The sequence below is a fragment of the Triticum dicoccoides genome, chromosome 6B (genome assembly GCF_002162155.2).
Source record: "Triticum dicoccoides isolate Atlit2015 ecotype Zavitan chromosome 6B, WEW_v2.0, whole genome shotgun sequence".
NCBI lineage: Eukaryota > Viridiplantae > Streptophyta > Magnoliopsida > Poales > Poaceae > Triticum > Triticum dicoccoides.
The window spans coordinates 4946318-4953370 of record NC_041391.1 but is presented as its reverse complement, the minus strand read 5'-3'; the positions used below and the strand labels follow the sequence as shown (position 1 = coordinate 4953370).

At 43.3% G+C, this 7053-nt stretch overlaps 2 long non-coding RNA genes across 2 annotated transcripts; both read right to left on the bottom strand.

Moving 5' to 3' along the window:
- Positions 1–3782: 3782 nt before the first annotated feature.
- On the bottom strand, positions 3783–4448 carry LOC119320239. The gene is made up of 2 exons (XR_005154870.1): positions 4312–4448; positions 3783–4092 (listed from the first exon to the last, which is right to left on the bottom strand). It is a non-coding gene; the product is annotated as an uncharacterized LOC119320239 (long non-coding RNA).
- Positions 4449–6006: 1558 nt separating this feature from the next.
- LOC119320468 lies at positions 6007–6661 on the bottom strand. The gene is made up of 2 exons (XR_005155016.1): positions 6536–6661; positions 6007–6316 (listed from the first exon to the last, which is right to left on the bottom strand). It is a non-coding gene; the product is annotated as an uncharacterized LOC119320468 (long non-coding RNA).
- Positions 6662–7053: the final 392 nt, after the last annotated feature.

Sequence of the window (7053 nt, the reverse complement as noted above, 5' to 3'; positions counted from 1 at the left end):
TGAGAAATGTTTGGTTACCAATGAGCACATGAGTCGATCGTATATATTGAGAGAAGAGAGAACCGGTCATCCTTATCCCGTGTAAACCATCAAGCAATAAAATTGGATTTATTTAATATCATCCTATATTATGAACCCTCATTAAAAGCACAAATCAAGTCAGACTAATTTTCTCCCTTTTTAGACAAGTTCCCAAATTTGGTTGGACTTATCTCCTATGTCTATATTTGTATATTTCATAATTGTAATTAATTCTCCAATAGTCATGCTTAGATCAAAGGGATGGTTCCTCCACCTCGGCTGCTGAAGAGGGCTCATGGAAAAGTTTATGAAAAGCTCTGGTGCCGGGAAACGTGAGGCTGTTCCTTTGGCATCTATCCATACATTCTTTACCAACAAATGATGTTGGGGCACACAGCCATATGGCGGACTCTAGCTCATGCGGTTTTTGTGGATCACCTGACTCATGGAGTCACCCCCTGTTGAATGTATGATCCCTAGATGCACGTGGGCGCTGGTCGATGACGAGCTGGCTCGGTGGAGGCGACAACAATGGTGGCAGTGGAGGCGGCAACGATGACAGCTTCAACATCGAGGAGTGGTGAAGGACCTTCCTGGATACAACGAAGACGACCTAGGGACTGACCCCATGGGCGGTGGAATCTCTAGGGAGGACTTGCTCTCCCTCGCAAAGTCGAATAGCGACTAATTTTTTTGGTTAGATTTAGATTTTAGCTTATGTTTGAGTTCAAGTTTTAGTATCGCTTTGAACTATGTTTCGACGGATGATAATGTAAATTATGTGTCGAATTTTGGTTTAGAAGTTTGTTTAGATCGAATCTATGTTCATCTTAAGCAAATTTGATTTTACTCCGCTAAATTTAGGGGATCAGCTAGAACCGACCAAAACTTAGTGGACTAAATTTACTCCATTAAGGTTTACCCGGCCAAATACTCCTGTATCTTTTATGGGCTCGGCTAGAGTTGCTTTAAGAGATCAGAGAAATGGGTGTGTGCAGCACGGGAGTGGATGAAGATGATGTCGCCAAGGCCGGCCGAGGGCTGATTTGGGAATATTAATGTGAGCTTGGGAAAGACAAGAACCGGACGCCTCATGAGAGGTAGGATAGATGAGAAACCCACCATGACAGGGTAGACGAACTCACCGGCGCCGGATATTGGCCAAGGGCGGCCTCCCTGGTCATCCATAGCCATAGGACTCTTTTTAAGTGAGAGATCGATGGACTTATTTCATTTTATTTTGCATGGGACATCGATGGGCTTGAAGAGAGGAGACTTGCGACTTTGCGAGGAGTTAGTACTATGGTCCAGTATAGCCCATCTGCAGATGTATTCACCTCTGTATTCTAAAACGTATATGTGACACAGATTTAACCGACACAGATCCCAAGCTAAGCTATACCACTCAGATTTCCGGAGCATCTGCGCTTGCGAGTCATTTCATCGCTCTCCCAACAATTCCTAGTAAAGGTTCAAATGTGATTTGCCAAACCAAAATACTCAGCAACAACTGCTGCAGTATATTACTCGCATTGCATAACTGGTTTCCGCACATAGGCATTATTTTCAGGGGACAATCTTGTACATCTAACCATTGTCTAGGCCGGAAAATTAAGGAGCAGATAAAGGAGGAGGAGGGGAGGTTGTCATGGCAACTAGCACGTCTTGTAAAGACGAGGATTTGTTGCAATTGCTCTTGCAGTCATCCATAGTGGGGTAGTAGACGTCAGTTACCAAACAATGGAAGCAAAGACCATCGTGGTATGTACAACCGTCAGGAGATATTTCAACGCATAGCCCGTCTGGTAGATCGATCTTCTTGCTATCGGTGTCAGCCATGATTTGGCCTGTATATTATGGAGTAATAACAAACGAACAACCATCGTTATGCAATTATTTTAGAGTAGTGTGTATGTATATATATGCATATAAACGATGGAACCAGTTACAAAGCAAAATAGAAAGGCCTTTGATAGCTATACTAGGTACATACTTCCAGCCAGGACAAGTGAAGAAAAATTAAGCATTGTGAAGATACATAAATATTGGTGTGCTAGCTGCCTTACATTGAGCAACAGTAGCAGAGCATACGAGATGTAGACACACTAGGGCTCCTAGTGCAAGGATGCGAATCGTGTACTTGTCCATGGCCAACCAGATACAACACTAGCTACGCAGGCACTCAGGTCACTTTGGTTGTCGATGAGAAATGTTTGGTTACCAATGAGCACATGAGTCGATCGTATATATTGAGAGAAGAGAGAACCGGTCATCCTTATCCCGTGTAAACCATCAAGCAATAAAATTGGATTTATTTAATATCATCCTATATTATGAACCCTCATTAAAAGCACAAATCAAGTCAGACTAATTTTCTCCCTTTTTAGACAAGTTCCCAAATTTGGTTGAACTTATCTCCTATGTCTATATTTGTATATTTCATAATTGTAATTAATTCTCCAATAGTCATGCTTAGATCAAAGGGATGGTTCCTCCACCTCGGCTGCTGAAGAGGGCTCATGGAAAAGTTTATGGAAAGTTCTGGTGCCGGGAAACGTGAGGCTGTTCCTTTGGCATCTATCCATACATTCTTTACCAACAAATGATGTTGGGGCACACAGCCATATGGCGGACTCTAGCTCATGCGGTTTTTGTGGATCACCTGACTCATGGAGTCACCCCCTGTTGAATGTATGATCCCTAGATGCACGTGGGCGCTGGTCGATGACGAGCTGGCTCGGTGGAGGCGGCAACAATGGTGGCAGTGGAGGCGGCAACGATGACAGCTTCAACATCGAGGAGTGGTGAAGGACCTTCCTGGATACAACGAAGACGACCTAGGGACTGACCCCATGGGCGGTGGAATCTCTAGGGAGGACTTGCTCTCCCTCGCAAAGTCGAATAGCGACTAATTTTTTTGGTTAGATTTAGATTTTAGCTTATGTTTGAGTTCAAGTTTTAGTATCGCTTTGAACTATGTTTCGACGGATGATAATGTAAATTATGTGTCGAATTTTGGTTTAGAAGTTTGTTTAGATCGAATCTATGTTCATCTTAACCAAATTTGATTTTACTCCGCTAAATTTAGGGGATCAGCTAGAACCGACCAAAACTTAGTGGACTAAATTTACTCCATTAAGGTTTACCCGGCCAAATACTCCTGTATCTTTTATGGGCTCGGCTAGAGTTGCTTTAAGAGATCAGAGAAATGGGTGTGTGCAGCACGGGAGTGGATGAAGATGATGTCGCCAAGGCCGGCCGAGGGCTGATTTGGGAATATTAATGTGAGCTTGGGAAAGACAAGAACCGGACGCCTCATGAGAGGTAGGATAGATGAGAAACCCACCATGACAGGGTAGACGAACTCACCGGCGCCGGATATTGGCCAAGGGCGGCCTCCCTGGTCATCCATAGCCATAGGAATCTTTTTAAGTGAGAGATCGATGGACTTATTTCATTTTATTTTGCATGGGACATCGATGGGCTTGAAGAGAGGAGACTTGCGACTTTGCGAGGAGTTAGTACTATGGTCCAGTATAGCCCATCTGCAGATGTATTCACCTCTGTATTCTAAAACGTATATGTGACACAGATTTAACCGACACAGATCCCAAGCTAAGCTGTACCACTCAGATTTCCGGAGCATCTGCGCTTGCGAGTCATTTCATCGCTCTCCCAACAATTCCTAGTAAAGGTTCAAATGTGATTTGCCAAACCAAAATACTCAGCAACAACTGCTGCAGTATATTACTTGCATTGCATAACTGGTTTCCGCACATAGGCATTATTTTCAGGGGACAATCTTGTACATATAACCATTGTCTAGGCCGGAAAATTAAGGAGCAGATAAAGGAGGAGGAGGGGAGGTTGTCATGGCAACTAGCACGTCTTGTAAAGACGAGGATTTGTTGCAATTGCTCTTGCAGTCATCCATAGTGGGGTAGTAGACGTCAGTTACCAAACAATGGAAGCAAAGACCATCGTGGTATGTACAACCGTCAGGAGATATTTCAACGCATAGCCCGTCTGGTAGATCGATCTTCTTGCTGTCGGTGTCAGCCATGATTTGGCCTGTATATTATGGAGTAATAACAAACGAACAACCATCGTTATGCAATTATTTTAGAGTAGTGTGTATGTATATATATGCATATAAACGATGGAACCAGTTACAAAGCAAAATAGAAAGGCCTTTGATAGCTATACTAGGTACATACTTCCAGCCAGGACAAGTGAAGAAAAATTAAGCATTGTGAAGATACATAAATATTGGTGTGCTAGCTGCCTTACATTGAGCAACAGTAGCAGAGCATACGAGATGTAGACACACTAGGGCTCCTAGTGCAAGGATGCGAATCGTGTACTTGTCCATGGCCAACCAGATACAACACTAGCTACGCAGGCACTCAGGTCACTTTGGTTGTCGATGAGAAATGTTTGGTTACCAATGAGCACATGAGTCGATCGTATATATTGAGAGAAGAGAGAACCGGTCATCCTTATCCCGTGTAAACCATCAAGCAATAAAATTGGATTTATTTAATATCATCCTATATTATGAACCCTCATTAAAAGCACAAATCAAGTCAGACTAATTTTCTCCCTTTTTAGACAAGTTCCCAAATTTGGTTGGACTTATCTCCTATGTCTATATTTGTATATTTCATAATTGTAATTAATTCTCCAATAGTCATGCTTAGATCAAAGGGATGGTTCCTCCACCTCGGCTGCTGAAGAGGGCTCATGGAAAAGTTTATGGAAAGTTCTGGTGCCGGGAAACGTGAGGCTGTTCCTTTGGCATCTATCCATACATTCTTTACCAACAAATGATGTTGGGGCACACAGCCATATGGCGGACTCTAGCTCATGCGGTTTTTGTGGATCACCTGACTCATGGAGTCACCCCCTGTTGAATGTATGATCCCTAGATGCACGTGGGCGCTGGTCGATGACGAGCTGGCTCGGTGGAGGCGGCAACAATGGTGGCAGTGGAGGCGGCAACGATGACAGCTTCAACATCAAGGAGTGGAGAAGGACCTTCCTGGATACAACGAAGACGACCTAGGGACTGACCCCATGGGCGGTGGAATCTCTAGGGAGGACTTGCTCTCCCTCGCAAAGTCGAATAGCGACTAATTTTTTTGGTTAGATTTAGATTTTAGCTTATGTTTGAGTTCAAGTTTTAGTATCGCTTTGAACTATGTTTCGACGGATGATAATGTAAATTATGTGTCGAATTTTGGTTTAGAAGTTTGTTTAGATCGAATCTATGTTCATCTTAACCAAATTTGATTTTACTCCGCTAAATTTAGGGGATCAGCTAGAACCGACCAAAACTTAGTGGACTAAATTTACTCCATTAAGGTTTACCCGGCCAAATACTCCTGTATCTTTTATGGGCTCGGCTAGAGTTGCTTTAAGAGATCAGAGAAATGGGTGTGTGCAGCACGGGAGTGGATGAAGATGATGTCGCCAAGGCCGGCCGAGGGCTGATTTGGGAATATTAATGTGAGCTTGGGAAAGACAAGAACCGGACGCCTCATGAGAGGTAGGATAGATGAGAAACCCACCATGACAGGGTAGACGAACTCACCGGCGCCGGATATTGGCCAAGGGCGGCCTCCCTGGTCATCCATAGCCATAGGACTCTTTTTAAGTGAGAGATCGATGGACTTATTTCATTTTATTTTGCATGGGACATCGATGGGCTTGAAGAGAGGAGACTTGTGACTTTGCGAGGAGTTAGTACTATGGTCCAGTATAGCCCATCTGCAGATGTATTCACCTCTGTATTCTAAAACGTATATGCGACACAGATTTAACCGACACAGATCCCAAGCTAAGCTGTACCACTCAGATTTCCGGAGCATCTGCGCTTGCGAGTCATTTCATCGCTCTCCCAACAATTCCTAGTAAAGGTTCAAATGTGATTTGCCAAACCAAAATACTCAGCAACAACTGCTGCAGTATATTACTCGCATTGCATAACTGGTTTCCGCACATAGGCATTATTTTCAGGGGACAATCTTGTACATATAACCATTGTCTAGGCCGGAAAATTAAGGAGCAGATAAAGGAGGAGGAGGGGAGGTTGTCATGGCAACTAGCACGTCTTGTAAAGACGAGGATTTGTTGCAATTGCTCTTGCAGTCATCCATAGTGGGGTAGTAGACGTCAGTTACCAAACAATGGAAGCAAAGACCATCGTGGTATGTACAACCGTCAGGAGATATTTCAACGCATAGCCCGTCTGGTAGATCGATCTTCTTGCTGTCGGTGTCAGCCATGATTTGGCCTGTATATTATGGAGTAATAACAAACGAACAACCATCGTTATGCAATTATTTTAGAGTAGCGTGTATGTATATATATGCATATAAACGATGGAACCAGTTACAAAGCAAAATAGAAAGGCCTTTGATAGCTATACTAGGTACATACTTCCAGCCAGGACAAGTGAAGAAAAATTAAGCATTGTGAAGATAAATAAATATTGGTGTGCTAGCTGCCTTACATTGAGCAACAGTAGCAGAGCATACGAGATGTAGACACACTAGGGCTCCTAGTGCAAGGATGCGAATCGTGTACTTGTCCATGGCCAACCAGATACAACGCTAGCTACGCAGGCACTCGGGTCACTTTGGTTGTCGATGAGAAATGTTTGGTTACCAATGAGCACATGAGTCGATCGTATATATTGAGAGAAGAGAGAACCTGTCATCCTTATCCCGTGTAAACCATCAAGCAATAAAATTGGATTTATTTAATATCATCCTATATTATGAACCCTCATTAAAAGCACAAATCAAGTCAGACTAGTTTTCTCCCTTATTAGACAAGTTCCCAAATTTGGTTGGACTTATCTCCTATGTCTATATTTGTATATTTCAGAATTGTAATTAATTCTCCAATAGTCTTGCTTAGATCAAAGGGGTGGTTCCTCCACCTCGGCTGCTGAAGAGGGCTCATGGAAAAGTTTATGGAAAGTTCTGGTGCCGGGAAACCTGAGGCTGTTCCTTTGGCATCTATCCA